Here is a 22,520-nt window from a genome sequence, read left to right as displayed (position 1 = left end):
ACAAAGGTAGTGCTGGAGTTAAACTATGGGCATTAGAGCATCTGTCCAAGGTCATGTGAAGGGTCCATGTAGTTTGTTGTCTTGTTTCTGATGGTAGCCAACAACAGATGCCTGGAGAGCAGTATGAAGCAGTGCAAGCATACAGGGAGTGGTATTTTCCCTGAACAGTGGAAACAGTCCAGTTTTCAGCAATCTGTGGCTCTGGGACATCCTCAGAGCATGGTACTGGGGACATCTCACAAAAGGAGACACTCTTGAAGTACACAGATGCAATTCAGGCACCTTTTCTCATCACTGGCCAGCACATCCTTTTCTTTTGCCATTGACCACATCGCTTTCTTCCTCAAGTCAGAGTGACATGCCCTCATGTCCTCCTCCCTCCTTACCCCAAACTTGAGGATCTCTTACTGCTTTGAACAGAGCTGGCAAGTCGCACTTACCCACTGTACGCTGGGAATCTACTCTGTACTACAGTCCCTTGGCAGTTCCTCCACAGAAATCAAATACCTGAAAGCTTACCACTTACCACTGTGTAAAAAAGTGTAGATTCACAATATTTGTACTTACCTGCTGACTAGGTCTGGAGGCAACTGAAATCAATAAACTATGCTTCCCTAATGTTCCCCAAATACTTTGCTAGGAAAGGTCAAAATCTCAAGCAGCTACACACCCTGCCTGCACTGGATCTCTGCTGAGATCTGAAAATGGGGTTGAAGTCCTGTTTATTTTTACCTCTAGAAGTTGCTCCATTCAGGAGGCTCAGAATACATTTTTCAGGTCTGATATCATGCAGTACCTGGCCTAAACCCATGAGTCCAGCTGTGAGGCCACTGGCTGTGACTGTAGTAAATTCAAACTTAGCTCTGAAAATATTCTGACCTGCATCACCTGCCTCCCCAGATAAATGCTCTGGACATAACTTCTCTGACTCCTTCCAGCTAAAGCTATTCTGTTTGGTAGGGATTCATAAAATACTTATGGTGCCAAACAGAAATTGTGACCCTAGTGTTTTATGGTTAGGATGCCCACTGGAAAGAAAGTAAGGATAGCTTACAGGCTCCTGCTGTCACAACTGCAAGTATGACTAGTGAAAACAGAGAATCTTCACTCAGTCGTTTACTGCCACTCAGTATTTTTACTAAGTGGCCTGACTGCTCTACTAAGCATTTTTCTTAATGTTTCCCTGACAGCAGTTAATTTTCAATTGGTAGCTTCATCTGGGCATCTACACGTCACTATCCAGGACACAAGTTTCTGGCATGTTATACATTTCCTTCTGATTCAGCTGAAGCTGGGCTGCAGCTAATGATGTCTGGGGTCTCCATATTGGTCTTTCCCTCGAATACCAGAAAGACTTAATACTTCCCACCATATTAATGCTTGGTTGATCTTCAGTTCTCTCAGACATGTTCAGTTCTCTCTTACGTGTCTCAGATATACTTTAAGGTTAAAGGTAAAAAGATTAAACTTTGCTGTGCTGCTGTAAATCTCCTGTTCCTGTGCAGATGTTAGACTGAGTTTGTGACTTAGATGTATCTCCTGTCTCTAATATTATTTTCCTCACAAGATAATACTGAAATACTCTGTGTCTTTTGAAATGGAGAATTGAAAGGTCCTTCTTTTAGAACCCTTCATACTAACTAACCCATGACTTACCCTTTGACAGGTTGTCTGTCTTTGCAGTTTCCAAAACAATTAATCAGTGATGCATTTCTGTAATCAAAGCTTGAATAGAAGAGATGTGTTTTACCAGTGTTTCTTGTGTTACTATGTTTCTAAAAAGCAGTATTAACCAGCACTGCCTCTTACAGGATTCCACATTGAACTGCTTTGTTTTCTGGTTCCTCAGTCCTACAGAGGATTTCGTGGAGCTCAGTTCCTTAACATATTATACCACAATTTTCGAAAGATAGCAGGGTATAACTCCCCATAGAGCTGGTTTTAGAGCTGGTAATAACAGCCTGAAAGGGAAAAGAGAAAATTATTATCATTAGCCAAAAAAACTCTCTAACATGTATCAAATAAGTGGAGAATACTACCAAAGGTCCTTTGTGACACTAGCCTGTGAATCTAGTCTGTGTTCTTTAAGTTTTGCATTGTTGCCTTCTCCTGTCCTTCACAATCATGTTTCAGATCACCTTCACTTCTCCAGAGAATGGTATTACTCTTGGGTTCTCTGATAGTTTTGTATTGTTAATGACTTCTGGAGAAGTCTTGTATTCTCCAGATTGTACTGGATGAATGTGTTTTTTTCATTAGGACAGTGATGTCAGGTGCTTTTTAGCACCTCTGTTGTGAGTTTGTTGCCTCTTGTTTGCTTTGTTTCAACTTCTGATTTCTACCTGTACTTCAAACACCAAAGTTTATCCAATAAAAATTTTAAGCTGTTTGAGTTTACACGTCAGCATGTGATGTTGAAGTGGGACCTTGTGAAGACTTGTGTGAACTGTTCTGTCTCATAGTTTGTGGTGTCTGTGTTGCAAGTCTTCAATTTTTTATTCTGAAATTTCCCTGTGGAGTTTTAGCCACTTTCGGAAATGATATGTAGACATCTACAATCTAGATATCTTCATCTGAGCAGTCACTTTCAAATCCTCTTTTAGTTAATGAATAGAAGCAACAACTTTTAAGCCAACCCTATTCCAGTTTACTTTAAAGGATTTGTAGAAGATGGGGTGAACTGCACATTAGAAGTGCTTTTTTCTCTCTATTGCCTAGAGAGGAAACTAGGTGAGATCAGGATAGATTAATCCCAGTGTTTATTATTTTTCCCTGTTCCTACCATAAACACAGCAACTCCCACCAAACCTTCAAGAAACCTATGACTACCTTTTCTTGCAGGGCTTTTCTGCTATTTCATGCTCCTTTCCTTCACCTCCTTCCAATATTTTACTGGAATTAGCATTCAAGAAAATGTCCTCCCTGGGGTCTTCTATATTTCCTTAAGGAATGATATTTCTTCTGCAGTTCTGCAGTTTTTCCTCCCTCTCTGCTGAAATCCAGTTGTGATTGCTGTAACTTCAAACACAGTGCCTCCAAGTGCTACTATTTTTTTCTCCAGTTCCAATCTCTAGCTCATATTTCTGTGCCTTTCTCACTACCTAATCTATGCCTCAGTTCAAAACAGAATTTCCTAGAGTACAGTTCTGGTTTTAGATTTGCACTGTTCATTTTCTTTTCCATCTCCTCTTTACTCCCCAAATTTATATGCATTTTGGCATGGAAGGGCTATGACAGCTGCTGTTTCTTGCTTCCCTCTATGATCCTGAGTCTTAGACAGAGGATCTGAATTTCATGTTCATGCAAATGTAGTTTATCCAATATTTTTACTGTGACATCTGAAGAGTTCTGTGTTTTCCTGTGTTGGAACAAGAACAAGAAAAAAAGCATGATTTGGCCAACAATATCCAAGGCCCAATACTCTTTCCATGTTGTTATATGTTCCTTTGACATGGCACTGGTGTGTCACACACCGCTGTGACACCTGTCATGAAGACTAAGTGGATGGTATTCAGCTAATTGCTCTCTGAATGTAAAATATTTTTGTCCTGCTCTCCTCACTGGGGCGCTGACTAACTAACAAACTATTTTGAGACCAGGAATGTGACGCCTTGATTCCTGCCTGAATACTATGTTCTCTGTAAAGTATGGTCTCATGAGCACCACCTCCCCTAAGTGCTTATCTTTACTGCTGCCTGAAGAGCTGAAATTCTTCTTTTTCTGTAAGCACTTCTTATCTGCAGCAACTCCCTCTGATGTCAAGGGTTTCAGATTTATAGTTTTCTCTCTTTTGTCATGTTCAATGACCTCTTTGCCAGGGCTGAGTTGTTTTTTCAAAGACATCAGTTTCAGAGTGGGCAGCCGTGAAGTAGATGAATAGGACAGGTTTGGGAGGAGTGTGAGGATCCTACCCCACATCCACAGGAGGGAGGTGATGGGACAGGAATTTCTTGTGCCAGGACAGGTAAGGACGCAATGGAGGAACTGCGTGCCAGGCTGATTATGGGAAGAGAGGGAATTAGAACTTAGAAAAAAAGGACACAGTGGTGGGAAACAGATCACTTTGATGGAGTAGCAACACTTGTGATAGAAGAAACTGGTTTAATCACAGTCAGACTGTGGTTTGATCAGAGTAGTGATCTTTGGTTTTTAAACTATTGTTTCCACAAGTCAGTAACTAGATTGGATTTTCTTTTTTCTTGGTGCTGAAATTAAACTCCAGATCATTGGCTCCCAGAGACTGGCTTTCACCAGCACCTTTCATGCAGTATGAAGAACCATAAAATTCTCTATTAGTCATGTTACTTGGTCAATCAACCTCAACCAGTTCTGGAATGAACTATATCATGGCTATACGGTACAGCAGAGCTCTCAGGCATGTGAGAAACAAAAGTTCGAGTTACTCCAAAGAGATGAGAAATCAAACTTGCATTGGCAAACCCCTGTATGAGAGAGAGAATTATTGAGTTATCATCAGGCTCAGTCCCTCTTCCCCTTTTCTGACAATATTTTGAGAGAAAGAGTTTGAACAGATGACTAACTTTAGGAAAGGGCTCATAATTTAAGCCTAAGCCGTGCTAAAAATAGGCCAGAATTACAAAACTTAGTCTTTCATTCTGAAGTCCGAGTTCTGCCAGCAATATTGCAAGCAGCTTCTCCTAGGTGTTGCACAGACTTAAACTGCTGGATCATGCATGGGCATTATACTGATATGGGCAGGAATGCAATGGTCCCAGGAGAGGCACAGGTGGCTCAACTGGGATTTCCCAGGATATCCTTCTTAGCAAAGCACATCACTTCTTCACCTCCTGAGAAAGGAGAAGGGGCCATCACTCATATAAGAGTCTGGCTTGTAGTTGTCTGTTGCATCTCTTTTGTCACAGTCTTTGTATGTAGGTGAATGGACCCTCTTTAAAGTAGGTGGTCTCTTCAAAGAGCAAGTGAGAATTTATCCTTTCAGAGAAAAACTCTCAGGAATTTCGGATGTTATGAAATAGCCTCAAAAAAAAGACACCACATCTGCTAAGTGTATGACAATAGATAATAATTCATGGAATTCAAGGTGAAAATAAAAAGGCTTGGGAGGAAAAGAAAAGAAATCTGGGGAAGAATGTGTATGTTTCAAGTGAAGGCAATGGCACTGGTATTTCCTCAAATTCATGTATCTGATAACGGCGACTCCTGAAAGCAATCTCTGTTCCCTGTGCTCACTTGCAGTTAGAATTGCCGAGGCTTATGACAGTGCTAGGTTTTATGAAAAATATAAGGAAATAAAGGTGAAAAATTAGAACATTTGTCATGAAAATTTCCACAAAAATGTGTCTCTTCCATCAACTTTCTTCTTAATTTCAAATTGTATGGCCAACTCTGACATCAACAGCTAAGTCATTCTTTGTGTAGAGCTGTTTCCCTTCTGTCTTGTTTCTTTTTCCATTGAAATAAATCTTACATTGAATCATTTGAAAGGGTAGAATTTAACAATTTTTGACAACTTGAGTATTTAGGGCTCCTTCCTCTAACAGCTGAAAGTAATGGAGCTTTGTAGCTTTTGGGCTGACAGACAAAAAATTCATTACTATATATTAAAACAATTAAATATATATATAAGAAGTAAAACAACTGCCTCTTTGCAATAACACTCCTCCAGTGATGAGTGGTACACATAAGCAACATAATTTTCAGAGACAGTCTTCCAAACAACTCTCTCTTGACTAGCTAAATTTTGGCATGTTACAAGGTGGAGATTCACAGAAGGTAGGGGCAACACGACAGACACACTTAGAGCCCTAACGTATAAAGAAGAGTTGCATCAGACTGAACTTGTGTAGGAAAGCTGAAGAGATTAAACCATGTGAGGCTCCTTCTCACCTAATGCTGAAAGAAAACTTCAGGAGCAGAAAACAGCTATTTTCTACCCATGCCTTAACCTTTTGGAGTATGGAGGGCATTCATCCAACATTTGTACTTGCTTTGTTATTCTGTCCTTTTCAATTATGTTGAATTTCCATAATGTTTCACAGTGACATTTCTTTAGCCTCAGATTTCTTATAACCATCTCATTCTTCCAGTAAAGAAATCACAGATAAAGTGGAAAACTACCAGCAAGGCCTTATACCACCAGCTCTGAGCACTGGGAATGAGCTCAGTGGAAAAACACAGCATTTGGCTGTAGAAACACAAAACAGGTGGCTATAGGTCAGTTCACGTTCTTGTCGTCCCAAATTACCTTAACAAGCAATTCCACAGTGTTTAGTTTCTCAGCACATTCCATCTATAATGTCACCAACTGGACTTTGGGTACCTAGTAGTTCAGCTTCAGGTTATTGCCATCAGCTAGAGTTGTCTGCCACCTGGCCAGATTTTAAGCAACTTACAATTTACTTTTAAACCTTAAGGCTACTCAGAAACAAAGCACAAGCTCTTTCTTCTTCCACAGATTATCACAGGCACTGTTGTCTTCATCTGTACATCCAAGCACAACGTTGGTATAAAATGAACAAGAACAGTAATCAAATGTGTTGTGCAAGTACATTAAGAGACAAGTCCCTAAACATTGCCATTCTTCAGAAGGAATCATAAGGCCATGGGTCTAGAGTGCTAACGGAAATCATTAATATATTTGGATGCTGCAATTGAAATGTCAGAAATAATAACATCTAAAGCCATTCATCTACTGCTCTCCCTCATCACCTTCCCACCTCCGCTTCCTCACTGTGAATTGAGACCCATCCAGACAGTAAACTGATAACAAAAGTGATAAGTATTCCTCTGCCCATTGTAAAAATTCATGCAGGGTAACCTCTGGCAACAATCCCATCTCTTTTCAACTTGGTTTACTCTATTTCATCCATTAAAGTTTAGAACAAAGAACAGTCTTCATAACTGTTTACCTCAACACCTCTCAGACTGTGCTCTTGTTTTCCTAGGTGAAGAACCTGAGCAGTAAAGCCGCCCTTCAGTGCTGTGCAGTAAAAGCCATATTGTAGTATGTAATGTATTTTGGCTTGCTACTGTGGCATGTCTTAGTGTCTTTAAGAACAAATGGGAACAGTTGACTGTAGATCATTAAGCAGCTGTCTAGTCATAGGGTCCTTAATTACCAACGTGTACTTAATGGAAACCAGTGACCTAAGGCAAAGGAGTCTTACTCAAGATTCTGCTCCTTCTTGCTCACCCTCCCACGTAGTGGTTTATCCCCTACCCTTTGTCAGTAGTTCAGGGAAAAGGGGGGATTTAGCCTTTCTTTGTCCACAGCCATCTGTGTCTTCTTGGGTTTTATGGAGGGCAAACTGTTCCTAAGCTGACCTCCAAACATACTTATCTTCTCATCTGATTTTACCAAAATATTCCACTTTTTTCCTTTGGACCTGCAGAAAAGTAATCAATTCAGTCTTTCAGGTCTACTTTGCATATTGGTTCCCTGCCTGTCTATCAGAGAAAGTAAGGGAAAACACTGAAAACATACTGCAAACAGCTGGAGAGGAAACCAGCAGGATTGGTGAGAGAGACTGGCAGTATTAATGTTCTTAATCTAACACAAAACTTCTCAGGGGTTGCTAATGACATGTTAACCTACCACTGATCAGCTAATTTACATTAGTTCCTCCCACCTTTCCTTCCCTGGCACATAATCCCTTGTTCCATGACTGTTTCCATTTCTCATTTCTCTTTGTTCCTTTATCTGTCTTAGTTTCTCAGGGTATTTTGTTTGTTTGTTTGTTTTTTTAAGATTATGAGGTCCTGGAGCACAAGCAAGAAGTTCCCTTGTGTGGAAAGCATTCAGTGCGGCTGACAACCCTGAATAGTAACAGCAATGAGAGCTGGTGAGAACACTTTGAACTGAGGATTTCATGTCAGGAAAACCTTTTTGCTCAAAACAAAGAATGTTCTATGCACTCGCTTTTAATGGCTTTTCCCATAGACATGTTTCTGAGGTGTGGGATGAAGTCTCCAGTAAAAGATCAAGTCAGAAACCTCATCTTTCTTATCTCAAAATGAACATTTCAGCACAGCTATATTTTGTGATTTTTTTAAAGAGTTTACAAATAACCTTCTTCCTAGAAATCAAAAAACCTTCAAAGTTTTCACAAAATTTACATTCTCCTGTCAGATCTCAATAATATTTATAAGTGAGCAAATTAGTATCTTTGACTAATATGTAATTCTGACCTGTTTTCATCTTTTTTATGGCTTTTCTGCTATTATCTAATATTCTGCTCATAATCTACTTTTCAGACCATGTAATTTTTAAGAACTTTGATGAGACCTCTTTGACTAGTTCTTTTAAATGATTCACATTTTCCCTCACATTGGCTTTGTTCTGTTCTGGAAGAGGTAAGAGGCCTTTTGATTTCTTGCTTGAAATCCTGGGTACTTTGAACTTAATAGCATGCCTGTGCTAAGTTTCAGTACAGCCACAGCTTCACCCTTTATCTCTCTTTCTCCCCTTCTTAGAAAAGTGGTGATCATTCCTACTTATTTACCTGTGGCTATTTACTGAATGATGAAAGCTCTTTCCAGAGCCAAAGTAGAGGCCATTCTACACAATCACACATACCAGAGATACTCAGTGTATTGTGACAACATTAAATCATCCTTTCCTCTGCCGTGTATAAGGCATGTGTTGCTGAGGACCTGGAAGCGCGGGGACGATATGCGTTGCTTAAGAGTAGATCACAATTCAGTCCCAGGTGTTGTGAAAGTCTGGACAAGCCTTAGCTGTGTATTTATCCTACTAGTCCAGTTTGTTTCCCCGGCTGTGAGAGAAGTGTAAAATTAGAGCTCAATTAGGAGGTTTTCTTATTCACTGGAATCCATTGCATTTACGTGCATAAAACATAGGCAGTCATATAACCCTTCGTTCCCCAACAAAGTCCAGGTTTGACACAGGGTTTACCAGCTTACTTGTGCCTTTTAGGAAAGCAAGCTAGTTGAAAGCCATAGTATGCAGTCCCATACAGCTTGTTAGAGGGGTCCCCCTTGGTCTGCCTATTCCTGTCCCTCCGCTGTGGTTCACTTCCCCTTCGTCTGAATCAGCACAACCACAGGGTGACTGTGCTAGGAAATGGGTTAGGAACATAATCCATGTTATGATAACAATTTAGGGAGGGAACAGGTATCAGGACTGTTTTAAATCCAGATAATTTCACCATCCTGGGTTTACAATGTATCCCCATCAACAGCTGCACAAGCGTAGCTGAGGTCACTAATCTGTGTATTGGTAAGACCAGAGTGAGAAACTCCTGGGACAGCTTCATCACCAAGCAAAAGGGCCATGGGAATCTAATAAAGTTTTTTAAAGAAAAATACCAAGTAATATGAGACATGAAAAATTCATGAGAGCGAGCAAAACTGTTGTTTTTGTTTCAGTTCCCATCAACCATAAATACGGTGCTGTTTCTGGTTTTCTACCTTACAGTGCTGTTACAAATTTTAATTCACAAAATGTTTGCAATGCACTTTGGGATGCTGAGATAGAAGGCAAAATCTGTACTGTTATAAGGAATGAGTGATTATAAAAATGTAAATTAAAGAAATTATGCACGCAAACTTCCATGAAGCTGTTTAATACAGCACTTAATAAAGTTTCATTCTTTATGCCTGCATGTGAGCTATGTAACTTGTTATGACATTATTTATTTCATCTGCACATTCACTGTTCTACTCTTTACATAAAATGCACATGTGTTTAAAATAAACCTGACCTCTCACTGACTCACTGTAAAATCCAGAAAGTTTGAAAACATGATATGTTCAGCTCTTTGGAAAAAACAAAACAAAACAAAAGAAAACAAACAAACAAATAAGCAGGAAGAAAAAGTTGTGTGGTTTGCAGACTTTGATCAGTCTGAAACTGCTGTTCATTTGCCCTCAGCATTCCTATGTAGCCCTGCATTGCCCTCTGGCCAGCAATCAGAGCAAACAGATTCTTCTAACTTCTGCTTCGCTGCATCTGTTCCAAGTTCTGCCATGCACAGAAAATTAGTACTCTTGAAATAAAATAAAAAAAAAAATTTAAAAGTGGAACAGGTGTTCAGGTCAATAGCTTCATTTTAACTATTGATGCTGAAAATTTCCTCCTTCCTCCTCTCCAGATAATAAAAATTAACCAGTGTTTCACCAGACTGTTAGGCTTTCTCTGTGTAATGTTTAGATCATTAAATGAACATGCAAAGATCTGTTTCCCCATGTCCATTTTTCAAAAGTTATTGGGTGGGGTTTTTTTGAAAGCTGAAATTATTTGTCTGCTTAAATAAATATATGAATAAATAAATCGTGTTATTTTAAGGTGAACAGCAAAGTCATTTTAATTAGTTATGACTCAACAGAAGCAAACCTGCCCAGACTTGGATATTAAAAATAGACCTACCTTATGCTCATGTTATGCTTAATATTTTGTAAGGATATAAACTTAGATTAAGATCAAGCCTGCCTTCTTTAGATGCCTGGTTTAAATCCTGTCTTAACAAAACTTGCATCCCCGGATAACCAATGAGGGATCTCCTTAACCTCCCATACTGACCACCCATGTTTACTGCACAAAGCAGACTCCTCTGTAAGCCTGAGGTAGAAATTCCTGCTTTGGGGACCTCCTTGTCTCCTTCAGCTATTTTGGGAGCAGTGCCTCTTTAGAGACATCAAGGGCATTTAAATCAGGAACCTGTCTTCCACCGAGAGCTTACAGGATGAATAGGAAATTGATGATCCAGTCTGCTTAGCCTTTTCTGAAGAGAGTCATTAAGTGAAAAGAGTAATGCTGCATTTTCAATACTGGCCTTATGGATTAGAGCACTTGGCCAGAATTGGGAATCCCTCTGTCCCAGAGATCAGGGCATCCCCTCAGAGTGGTGAGCAAGCATCTACCATCACCTAGAAGGCAGCTCTAGCCTCCAGCACATGCTCTCCCCCCAGCTCTCCTTCTTGTAGACAAAATGGTGCTGCAAGTAACATGATCCTTATGAGGTCAGTCAAGCAACAGGTACAAATGAACCTAATCTCAACATAACAGCTAGGCCACTTGTTTGGTAACAAGGGGAAACTAAGGGTCCTGGCAGCTATTCCTAGAACTTTGCCATTTTTATTTTGCAGTCAGTTGTGTGCTAAGGGTGCTTTTACTCCCTGCCAGGTCAACAACCGCTCATCTTAAACCCAGGAAAGTTTTGACTTCAGGAAGGGTGAAGCTGTGGGTATGATGTAGGTCACCTTAAGCCTGGATCACAGCAGAGTTTTTAGTGGGTGATAAGCAACCACATGGCCAGTGCAAGGTCCTGAGACTCAGGCTCACCTAAAGACCTTTGAGATGAGTAGACAAATGACCAATGAATGCATGTGGTGGAGGTTACAGGGCTGAAAAACAGGCATCCTTGATTGCCCTCAAGGACTTGCCTGTTTTAAGGCTCCTAAATCCTACTTTTAGTCCAACTGTAAATCAACCCAGTGGTTAAAATACACCAGAAGAAGCTCACAGGAAATAATGCACTAGTGGGTAGAGATCCCACAGATGATTTTGACTGATCACGTCAAGGCAAGCTACTTTTTCCCAAAGGCAGTGCAGCTGGGGCAGCCAGGTTCATTATCCCTACAAAGAATCACTTTGTACAACAATATCACTTTTGGTTGGAGACTTCGGTTGGATGGATTTAGGGCAAAGCATCTTTACACAATTTCACACTGAGCTGTGTGGGTGAACTAAGTTCCTGAGTCAAAGGAAAAGTCATTTTTGATCTTCACAATGAATCACGGATTTTAACAATGACAGCTGCTGTGTGCACTTGTCAGCCTGAAGTTACACAGCAAAACCACTGTAACATTCAATATTGCAGTTCAAATTCTGGCTACAGAAAGATACAGCCCTGATGTACAGGGTAGGAAAATTGGCCCCATATACTTCTCTGTGAGAAGACTGAATTTTGTCCTTGTGAAACTGTTGGCAAAACTCCTAAAGCAAGGCCCAGTAAAAGCTGCACTATCTATTGGTGAGCTGCTCTGCTACCCAGATTTATTATCTGAAACCAGGATCTAAATAAGGGGAAGGGACATCAGAAAGCCAGTGCAGAAGAACTAATAGAAAACAGGGAGGAAAAAAAAAAAAAAAAAAAAAAAAAAGAGCATTAAATCTTCAGTCTTAAAGGTAATTGTCTGCTGTCTCCAGACTGGAGGGAAGTGGAGCACATCATGTAAAACTCAGTTCTCTCAAATAAGAACCTTTATCGTTCTGGGACCAGTTTTGTGAATAAATAACCAATTAGCAAGATTCAGGTTAAAATCCCTGTTTTCCTTAATTTGAGGAAGGACCTGAAACTGTTGCTTCCCTGTTTTACACAAGTCTCTTAGCTATTAGATTTAGGGATATTCATATTGCTAAGTAAAATAATATTTTAATCTAACAATTGTTAAATATTTAAATATAAAAGAGAGCTACTGAAATCAGAATAATCCAGGGCACAGGTATATCTGGATTTCAGCCTTTGTTTCAAGCCAGCTGTGGTAACAAGTAAATCCATACATTAAACTGTTCAGGTATAGAGCTGGGAGGAGGGTACGCATCACATTGCAACCAGGACTTCTGTGTTTCGTAAAAGGCTTGGTCTGGTTGTACTGGTTTGAAAATTTGCTCTGAATATGACTCTACCAGTGCAATAATGAAGAGAATATTGCGTTTGAAAATCTAACTGGGTTTACATTACAACTGAGCAAGTACTGTCAGAGCTTGTGCATTACATGATATGCTGAGTGACAGAAACAGAGCTGCCATTAGGAAAGGGTCAACATTTAAGTATCAAAGTGTTTTAGTCATGTCCAGGATTATGTAGTAGCTTACAATGTGTACAACTATTTTATTTATTAATTTGGTTATCTCAGCTATTTATGATCCTTATTCTAGGAAATCTAAGCTAAGCAAATTCTTAACATAGCACAATCTGTCTCTGTCCTTCTAATAATGCCAAAGATTAAGCCAAAATTTACAGCTGTGGAGGTTCTCTTCTGCCAGTTCCCATTACAGTTTTATCATCAGCCTTGTCTTTTTCCTTACCATGTTATCCTTTGATGATAGCCTTTGTCTTCTCAGATTAATTTCGTTTTAGTGCTAATTACACACAGTTCTTTGCAGCCTGTCAAAGTAGTCTGTAGGATTGAAAAGAAGCATCAGGATCATTGGCATTCTGGAAATTATGGCCTCAGACAACTGCATCCTATCTGTAAACTTACCTGAAAACTACCCTTTCCCCTGTCCCAGACCTGAATGCTTACTGAGTGTTACAGATCTCTTTCCTCTGACATTCAGGAACTTTCTGCTTCTGAACCTATATTTATTCCTGGGCAGATTATAACTGTCCTTTTCTGTGAAATCTTAAATATGGATGACTTCACATTGTATCATCCTGATTTATTCACTACCAATGCAAACTCAACATAGTTAAAAAAAATGAGTTTCTTATTTTCCACATGCATATTCATTAGCAGGTGGAAAGGATCATACACAATCACAGTGCTTACCGAGGCAATTTGCTTGCATCTGCCCACTATTTAATGTTTCAGGTCACTTGTCCTTTAGAATTATTTCTGTCACTGCTGTAGCACAGAACACCCTGCTTCCCCGAATACCGTCTGTACATGTGATGAAAGAGTGGCTCCTCCAGAGCAAGAAAGAGGCCCAAAGGAAGGAAATTATTTACCAAAAAAACCCTGTATTAAAATCTATGCTAGAGATCAAAGAAGAACTCAGGGTAAATGACTGACAGTGACACTGCCATGCCTGATCCACTTCACATTTAGCAGCACTGGTGGTAGTTCTGCCATCTGTATTTCCAGGTGGGAATATGAGGTAGGAATAAAGGACATCAGGGAGAAAATCTATGCTTCTGGAGAGCTGAAAGTGTGTTGTGGGTAAGAATGATAAAAAATTGCTTGGGCAGCTGGAATGACTTCTTCCCAGGAAGGAAAAGAGAGAGGGGGTAATTTTATTGTTTAGGACAGAACAAAGCCTTTTCTGTCAAATTGTTTAGGGCAATTATTTAATGTCTGACTTGTCTAAGGCCAGGCATTTCCAGCTCTTTACAAGGAGACTTTAAAGATTGTGTTATGTTGCATATGCATGATGGTGCCTTTAATTCCTTCTTCCTGTGCTTTTTTGGGGGCTTAAGTCCACTGGTTTTAATGGAATTACACTGGCACAAAACCAGAATAACACAGGACTGGATGGTGTCAGAAGAGCTATCCACCATACACTCTGTACAATGTCAACTTGTGTGTGCACTATTTTGGTATTTTCATGCTGAGTGGTAATTAGAGTACACCTTTTCTCTAATTATTTTCAGGACTTCCACTGAAGTGAGAATCTATTGTTCACAATAAGAGTAAGCGCTAAAAATAAAGTCACAGAGAAAAAACACACCCTTTGCTCTTTACTCATTCAGAAGTGATTTCCTGTGTTCCTTGTAATGGGGAAAAATGTACTTTCTCAGTTGTAATGGGAACAAATTTACTAGACTATTTACAGCACACCTGTTAACTTACTGTGCCAAGAAATCGTTTGGAGAAAGGAATTTTTTCAGAGATTCATGTTTTAATTCCCTGGTGTTTCTCTCTGAACTTCTTTGCTGTACAGTACAGATTTTCTTCATAATCACATTTCTAGTCATTTTTGATGTGGGCAGGGTGATGTCACCACATTTTTGACTGGACTACCAAAATTTAATAGTTGTTAACCAACCTAATATCCTGCTTCAGGGAGCCATTAGATTTAATGGAGCAGTAATCCTGACATTCTCAAATCGGATTGGCAATCAGTTTCTGTAATTGGATTAGCAGCATACTCTGGGTTGGAAGATCCTCTGACAATTTGCATATTTATACATACGCTGCTTCACTATAATTTATGTTGAGATTATTTATATTTACACAGTTGGCTTGAGGTTTCGTAATGAGATGTCACCCTAATTTCACTGTTTACTGTTTATACTAGTCCACTTTTTGTTACTTGTCTCTGCATGGTTAAGAGATGTGTAGAGGGATTGTCATGAAGAGTCACTGGACATGACAGACTTTGGATGCCCCCCCACAGGGTCTCTTTGCAGATGTCAACAAACTAGTTCATATCTCTTTGTTTGAAGATTTTTTTTTCTTTCAGAACACAAAGGTATCATCTCTGGCTAAGCAATACCCTATAGTGCTGCTTCTTAGGCCTTTTCTGAACTTTCTTAGTTTTTGTTTTCCAACTGGTAGTGCAGGTTTCTGATAAAATCCTTCTGCAGATCTGCAGGGAACTGCTTTTCTCTTCTGAAAGTCTTCAAGGGTACCATGCATCTTGAAGCACTAAGTGCCACCAGACAACTTTTGGAGAGGACTTTCCTCACATTTATTGCAGGTATTGCACATCTGAACAGATACTATAAAACAAACTGTACTGCACTGATGTATACCATAGTAGCTATCTAACTGCCTATGTTATTCTTACAAATGACATTTTGAATTCCTGTAGATTTCTGAAAATTGTTACGTCTTCATATAATTTTCTGTTTGGCACTGACCTATTTCAAAAGAAAGTCTCTCTTCACCTTGAGGTGAAAGTGCTACTGCAAGCCCAATAAAAAAGGATATCCTGAGATCTACTGAAGCAAAAATCTTTCTTAGCTTGAATAATTTTTGGTTTCTACTGACAAGTGGACCTTTGCAGAGGTTTATTATAGGGCTGACTTGTTTGCAATGGGTTCATTAGAATATTAACCACTTGACCTATTTTATATAATCACTACTCAAGATAGCAACAGGTTGACCTGAAAACACCCAGGAGAATTACAAATGGATCTGGGGCACACATTTATGATAAGTGACCTGGTACTTTGCAAAACACTTTGGAATATTAGCTAATGCATTATACTCGTTGTTTTACTAAAAACTGGGGTCAGCACAAGCTGATGACATTTTGCGTGATGGCAGTAGCCATAAAGGATAAACCATGAAAGACAATGCTGCAGCCTTTTCTAATATGCAGCAGGTCTTGACTAGAACCATCTGAACAAGTTCCCAGTGCTGATGAAACCAGACAAGAGGTAAAGATCACCACAGGGGAGGAAAACCAGTAATTTAATTTTTGCTTGCTACCTGTCTTTTGACAAAGGACAAAAGCCTGAATCTGGACAGAAATACATTTATGTCGGGAGCTGTATATATGTGGAGAAAGAGAGTTTCTGTCTCAAGAATCTAGCCTTGCAGGCTAGACTGTAGGCTTTTACCATGACCAGAATTTCCTAGCTGAATTATTTTGTTACTAGCAGAAAATCTGTTTCTCACATTTCTGTGTAAGGCTATCAGAGCTAGTGACTCACTATTACCTAGGCAGTTTTTGTTTGAACCCCTGCCCTCTTTTCAGTGTTACATTTCTCTGAATGCCTCGTTGATCTCTATTTATTCAATTTAGGATTTAAAATACCTTTGAGACAGTTACTTTACAGACTGAGTTACATTTTGCTTTGGTTCTATAGAGGTTTGTAAAATACGTGCAATAAGAACAGGCACTGTTGTTTTAAAACACTAATGCCAAAAGAGACGACACTGCTGCGTGAGTACAGCACAGCTTCTTCCAAGCTAATAGTGGCCAGCAGCTATCACTTGTCCTGGAGAGACATTTCATTGAGTCTTGCACAAGACGCAGGCCTGGCGTGTCAAAAGCCCATCAATGGGTTTGCCTGCTACCTGTGGGGAAGCTGAGCAAAGGTGGCCAAGGAAGGAGGCAGGGAGAGGGCTTTAGGAGGGGCTGGGTTCCCACGTGTCATCACTCAAGCGAGGGAGGTGTGATTCTTTCAATTAACTAGTGTTAAGAACCTGTGGTTTGGATATTAAACCTATGCTAACCCTGTTGCTTGGGTGTCCAAGTTGCAGTTCAGCCTTGGACAGCTATTACAAGCCTAGAGAGAAAAGATTGAGGGTATTGCATTTTAATTTTTTTAAATGTGTGGGGGTAAGACTCAACATTTTACAGCCTCTACAGAGAACGTGGAAGGCTATTTACAAGGTGCCTTAGAGGTTAAACTCTTACTCAAAAGATTATTGCATAGGCTCACTAATGTATCTATGTTTTGGAGGAAGAACATGACTTTTAAGAGTTCTGGAACGTGCCTTCCGCTGCCCCCATGACATATGAGAGTGTGTATACGCAGAAGAAAATAGCATTAGATGAAAAGGCAGGAGCTGGATGGGATATCTCCTTCATGGCTACTGGAAACAGTTTCACTCACAACCAAGTCATCTGCCTTAGAGTCTGTCCAGGTAACCACACATCAAAAAAAAATTCTTATGACAAGGCCAGGTAGGCTGACATCAATATGTATTGTTTCAGGTCAAAGTCTTCACAGCCAATTATTCAAACTAATCTGCCTGATAGTTATATACAGAGTGACTGCAATTACAGTTCATCACTGGCTGGTAAAAGCACAAATGCTTCCACGAGTGAGTTTCAGCTCTAGCACACCTAGTAGTGATTCCCACACTAAAGTTTGCTCAATATTTTTGCCAACAACACATTTTGTTCTGGGATTTTATCTGAATATAAACTCTTTAAGCAAACAGTAGCACCTTTTATCCCTAACGAAAAGGATAACGCTGTCTCAGTGTCTTCTTAAAAGAAGTCTGTTGCTTCTTCATTAGTACCTGGTACAATGTTTCCTCTTCATCACGTAGCTCCCTCTCTCCCCTGTAACAGCAGCATCCAAACCTGTCATAGTATTTTTAAATCACAGATTTGCTGCTCACAAAGAAAAGAAAAAAGTCTATTGGGGATAAATAGAATGGGTATCTGTTTTGACGTGAATCTCCTGCTTTATTTGAGGTTTATTTATAAAAATATATAAAACAAACATAAAAGTTACATGAGATATTCTGGCTTTTGACTTTGAGACAATGATTTCTCCTGAAAAAGGACCCTCTTTTTCTCCTGCCCCTTCTTTGTCTTCTCCTGAAAATCAGCTTCTAAAAAATGTTATTCTGTGTATTTTAATGCCTGACATAATCAAGGAAATGTGTAGAAATTGTAATTGAGATCACTCAGTCAAGGGTCTGAATTCGGAATTGCCGTCTAGGCCCCAAGTGCTGTCACAATGAAAAGGGTGCATCAATGACGATTTTCTCATTTGGTCTGCCCACAATGGGTAACTGTAATTCTGTCCTGGTGGGCTTACTAAAAATGTCATTGCGAAAACCTCCTCCTCTCATACGTTGACAGATAAGAGAACATGCTGTAATCCTCATTCTTTGTACAGGGAGCTGCTTGCCGCTTTGACAGGGAGAATGAACTCCAGGCTCTTTAAACCAGTTTTTGATTGTTTAGCTGGTCATTGCTCTAGATTCATTTTCTGAACTATCAATATCTTGTACCTATCGTTTTCAGCACTCATCTACTGAAAATGTTGTGCTGTTCATAAAGCAAAGAAGTTCTTAGAGGAGTAAAAAATGGTTTTGCTATCTATTCTGTGTGACTTGACAGCAATATTCTCAGAAGCCTTAAGTATTGTTCAGCTTCCTTTCAATTCAAGATATTGTGTGTAGAAAAGACTCAATGGGCTACATCCAAAATATGATTATTGGCCTAAACTGGGAACTAACTCTCTAAATCCCAAACAGTAATCCTGTATATGAGAGTTCAGCGTCCAAAATGCTCTGAGGAATTTATGTTCCCTATGCACCTTTTTCCAATATTTAATGTCCTGACATCAAAGAGTCAATGATGTGCCAAGGTACACTTTTATCTTACCAGGTCAAAAAGATCAGCACTAAGTTAAATCAAGTTTCATTTGCCAGTCATCTCAGAGCATGGGTTTGCTGAGGGCCTGATCCTTATAGAGATTATCAGCATAGCAGTGCAAATCTCTGATCCTTTCAAAATGAAGCGGGAGCTGCCTCTTCCAAAGAGAAAAAGAAAATAAAGTCTGAGGAGGCACTTTACACAACGGCAGAGTGGCTATAAGACTTTCTTTGTTTAACTTTGTCACCTGCTGAGGGGCTTCAGACCCAGCACCTCCTCAGTCCCTTTCAAAGCTGCTCTAACCACAAGCCTGGGGGTTAACCTCTGTTGTGCAGCTGTGTCTGCACACAGCTGCCTTGGGGTGAAGGAAGAGGAGGAGAAGCACTGGTTGTCACACTTTGAAGAAACAGTGGAAGAGCCTTTCTCTTGCTAATCAGGATACCCTTGCAGGACATGCAGACCATTTTCCAGCCCCTGGGCACAGGAATGCAGGTTTTTTTCTGGTCATATAATGAAAGAAAAATTCAAATACTGGGATACTCAATTTTTGTGTGTAAAGGGAAAGAATATTTCCTCCTCCTGCTGGGTCTCAAAGAGAAAAACAGGTTCCTCCTCCATTTGTGAAAGGAGTTTTGAAAGGAGCTGGAGGCCTTCCTTCAGAGGAGGGTACAAAGCTACAAATACTGGTGAGAGTGCGGTGCCTCTAAATTGTTGTGAGAGTCTATATTTAGGCCATATGCCTGGTGTTTCTTATTAAAAAGCTTTAAACGTTGCCTCACATTTAGGTTTCTCTTTCCTAAACATGTGTGAGGTTTTTTGAAGCTTCTTTCAAGGTGCCTGGATGTATATATAAAGTGTAAAGTATAACAATGAAAAACAAGATGCTGAAATCATTCCACTCTGCAGCCAGACACGTTCAAGCTAGAGACTGAAATGCTCAGCATCATAGTGTCTAAACTCAATATTCAACTTGGTTTTATTTTAGTTAGCACGTGATCTGACTCATAGGTCCATGAGTTGAACTGGTTCTGTATTGAATTTTCAGATTGACAATGACATTACTGAGACAACAGTTTCTGTCTCAGAATAGCATATGTGTGGGGAAAATACTGTATGAGAAGGCTATTTTTTTATATTAAAACCTTTTTCTTGCTTTCTTTTCCTGAAATAAAAAAAAAAAAAAATCACTAAAACCCATAAATTTACATGTTTCATCATAACAGGGAAATCTGAATTAATTTTACTGTTTTGCTTTACCTTTTTTTTTCCTACAGAAAAAAATGCATGTTTACAGAAAAAGACAAGCGGTCATCTAGGTAATTTTCTTGCCAACTATTTCTTCCACACCTGGAATCTTGGGACCAAAATTCCTTAAATATGATTTCTGCAGACTAAATATTCAACTGTTTGATATGTTGCTTAGAATTCTTGCTAATCTTCAGCCTTGGTATCTTCCGTACGTTCATAATGTCAGAAAGTCAGATAAAAGAAGTCTGACTGTATCTCAGTTGTTACATTTATTAGAAGATGACAGACCTTGCCTTCCAGAGCCAGCTGCATTAAAATGCGTTAGATTACCCTTGGTCTAGGGGGAAAAAAAAAAAAAAAATCACCTAAACAGTCTTGCTTTGGGAGCATGGAGAGAAGTCCTTTCTGTCAAATCTCCATAACTGCAATCTCCTATCACTGGCAGGTAAAGCTAATTATATTCATGCTCATGTAATTTTTCCTCTTTCTCAGGAAACAAAAGAAGAGTTCAAGTGCCTGCCTACCTAAAAATGATCACAACAGATCATTGGGGTCACCCACCTACAGGGGCACTTCTAAACTTTCAGGCCAAATAGGAAAGCGCATAATGAATGTAAATCTCTATCAGAGAGATGATCCTGGAAAGAAGGTGAACTCAGCTACTGTGTGTATTTAGATGGTATTTAAGAGGATAAGATCCCAGCCAGACTCCTGAGGTAGACTACATATTTGGTCTAGTGTCTTTGAAAAGCTCTGATGTGTTATTAGACCCTGAGATTAGAACTGATATGAATTACACAGCAAAGGAATAAGAACCTGCAGCAAGAAGCAATTTACAAGAAACAGGTGGCAGCTATTCTGTATCACATTTGATGCCCCAAAATAGAAATGAAATATGATCCAGAAGGTGATAAGTGAACAAACACAATTGATTCGTAGGAAGAGGAGGAGGGAGATGGGTTGGAACATTGCTATTGACTTCGTTGAGTTACACCAGGGAATGGAGGCTGAATGAAATATGTTTAGCTTGAATCTGAGCTGCCAGTCTCAAACCTTTGATTAAAAATAAAAACTGTTGCATCATGACATGCAGCATTCTCAATCTACTGTTCTCAAAGAAAAAGCATTTTATGTAGCTGCACTGCATTGCATTTCAGATATAATAGATTATGCCTAGTTTTAAGCTATGTAAATAGGCCTGGTAAATGACTGGTTACAGAGGAGATAATATGTGGTATTACAGAGAAGGAAATAAAAGATAGGGGAAAAATATTCCTACAAACATATGGATTATCTAATATGAGATAACAAACTTGCTAATGACAAAGTGCTAAATCATTTCTCTGATCTGATATTATTTATAATTTGTAAGTTCAAGAATTTCTTACTAACCATCATCTACCACAAAAGTATCTGATTTCTACAGTGAAGTACCACAGCGGTACAGAAAGAGGATTGCCTTCTCAATTCAAAGGCATAAAGTTAATTAACTGGTGTAAAACTCTGTATTTTTAAGAAAATTAGTTTCCTCAAATGACTCAGTGCTACAGAACTGTTGCCAGGATGATGTATTTCTATCATGTAGATAATACATTCAAATCTGTTAGATTTTTACTGAAAACGCTATAAATTAACACCTCAGGGTTATGATGTTTAATTAAGTGAACATCAATATTAATAACCAGCTGTGACTGTCATCTACACTTTATCTGGTTTAATACCATGTACCATATTGCACTGAAAAACCTATGTATACAGTTGAAAAGGTAGGAAGGAAAGCAATGGAATTTTGAAGAAAATACATTGGAAACATCATCTAATTCCTAATTAGACTCCCCAAAAATCCAGTATCTGCAATGATTAATGTGCTCTTAACAATAGAAAGGAATGAGTCATTCTGGCACACAGAGTTTTGCTTAACAGTACAATTAATCTTTCAGTTTAAGGGGGAAATTGTTTATTACACTTTTACCCCTTTCTTCCCTGACTGAGATGGAGCATTCTGAATGTCATCCAAACCACACTTTTTATTCTTACTTGATATTGATTAGCCTGACCTAACATTTTGGTAATATATTTAACTTTCATGTAAAGACTCAGTTATTCCAGGTGGCTGGAGATTTAGCTATCATCATTTTCACTGGGCATTGAGAGAGCAAATCTTAGCTGGCCATATACTCAACTTCTCAGAACAGAGCCATCTGCTGTTACATTTGTAGGAAAGACACTGGAGAAAAGTAAATTGTGAACTCGGGAGCAAGACTTGGTTGAACAACAGAAATATTCAAAGTCATTAAGATGGCCATAGACGATTCTTCTGGATTAAACTTCTTAGCACTACAAAAAGTCAGCACTGCGCTGTTGAGGCCCTTGTAGTGACGCTCTATGGATTGCTTGAGTTTCCCAGAAGAACGGCTGAAAAAGTCTCCACACTGACACATAATAAATACAGAAAGCAGCAGGGTCAGAAGAGGGGTTGGCAGAGTTATATTTACAGAGACAGAGGGACCCAAGGACTCTAAACACTTGGTAT

This window comes from Nipponia nippon, unplaced genomic scaffold, assembly GCF_047370975.1.
Source record: "Nipponia nippon isolate SJK-2023a ecotype South Korea unplaced genomic scaffold, ASM4737097v1 scaffold_3, whole genome shotgun sequence".
NCBI classification, from domain to species: domain Eukaryota; kingdom Metazoa; phylum Chordata; class Aves; order Pelecaniformes; family Threskiornithidae; genus Nipponia; species Nipponia nippon.
This window is presented reverse-complemented; position numbering follows the sequence as displayed.